Genomic DNA, 1,394 nt, shown 5'->3' with positions numbered 1-1,394 from the left:
ACCAGTTTTTACTGAATACAAATTTAGATACACAATAAAACATGAATCTGAGATTTTATTTACACAAAAACCACAGAACCTTCCTTTTCCTCCTCCTCCTCTCTCTCTTTTTCTCTCTCTCTCTCTCTCTCTCTCTCTCTCTCTCTCTCTCTCTCTCTCTCTCTCTCTCTCTCTCTTTCACTCTCTCTCTCTTATTTCTGGTTGTTTGTTTGCTGTGAGTTAAACATCCTCCCATTTCCGATCATTCAGAACCGCCTCCTGTCCTCCGGGCCACCAGTCAGCCTTAGATCCTGCAGCGCTTTATATGAAAAGGTAAAAAAAGCTTGTTTCAATTTTAATTCTTTAATTCAACGCTAATCAGGCAGTAAATATTTCACTTTATATATTTTGCTATATTTTTTAGCACTTCACTGCTTTCACATCACCCAGACGTGCTTTCTTTAAGATCAGCAGAAATGCTAATTAGAACTGAAGATATTCATTGGTTGACAGCCAGTGGGCGGAGCTTCCTTATCTTAGTCGTTGTTATTGTTATTATCCTCTGAGTGCTGCAAACTTTCATTTAGATTTTATTATTTAATAAAGAGTGAGTTTTGCTCTGTTGTCTGTTAAACTAGAAAAACGGCTCAGAATGTTAGATTCCTTCATACAGAACGTAAATTAGCATGCTAGTGAGCTATTAGTCATGTGACATGTGAGCAGATGACTAGCATGTTGTTCATTTGCTGTCAGTACAACTGAAAAGCTCAGAAATCTTGCTAGTGTTATAAAGTATACGGAAAAAACTGCTCATTGCTAGCATGTAAGCTAAGTAGATTTCTATGTGGCTAATTAGCGGTAGTTAGAGTTTTTTGCTAACTATCATGTTTGTTTGTTTTTTTTTATTTCTGAGGGAAGGAAATTGAAAAGCCCCGCCCACAGGTTGGTAACCAATTACATTCTTCCTGCTTCTGAGGATCGAGTCATCTGTGTTTTTACTTGTTAGTGTTTAAGATAAGCAGCGTAGCCGCTTTTAGTTTTTAGTTTCATCAAACGTTTTTGGATCAGAATCTAATATTAACTCAGATTAGATTTAAGTAGCTATAAGGTGGCGAGTGACACATTACACGCTCACCGCATCACTGAGCTTCTCTTCATTAACATTTCTATACGATCATGTTGGACTGTGTTTATTATTATTACTGCACACATGATCGTGACATCGTACACTTCAGATGTAATTAGTGAGCGAGGACACGAGCGCTGTTCTGAATATTTAAATATATTTACCACTTCAAACTGTCCCTCAGTTACCTCATCAGGGGGTAACAACACGTCAGCATGCTAACCTGCTCCTTTGCTAATTTACTAGCTTTATTGCAGCATGCTAGCTAGCTTGTGTGTTTTATTGCATT

At 37.7% G+C, this 1,394-nt stretch overlaps 1 protein-coding gene across 2 annotated transcripts in view; it reads left to right on the top strand.

Moving 5' to 3' along the window:
- Positions 1–938: 938 nt before the first annotated feature.
- The window catches only part of LOC113646852 (serine/threonine-protein kinase PAK 3-like), a 6,312-nt gene continuing 5,856 nt past the window's right edge, over positions 939–1,394 (top strand). For both annotated transcript variants that reach the window (XM_047809598.1, XM_047809597.1), the window contains exon 1: positions 939–1,394. This exon is cut by the window's right edge and continues 85 nt beyond it. The gene's annotated coding sequence lies outside the window, so the exon portion shown is untranslated.

The sequence above is a fragment of the Tachysurus fulvidraco genome, chromosome 26 (assembly GCF_022655615.1).
Source record: "Tachysurus fulvidraco isolate hzauxx_2018 chromosome 26, HZAU_PFXX_2.0, whole genome shotgun sequence".
Lineage (NCBI taxonomy): Eukaryota > Metazoa > Chordata > Actinopteri > Siluriformes > Bagridae > Tachysurus > Tachysurus fulvidraco.
Note: the sequence above shows the minus strand (reverse complement) of the source record. Positions and strands in the feature narration are given on the sequence as shown.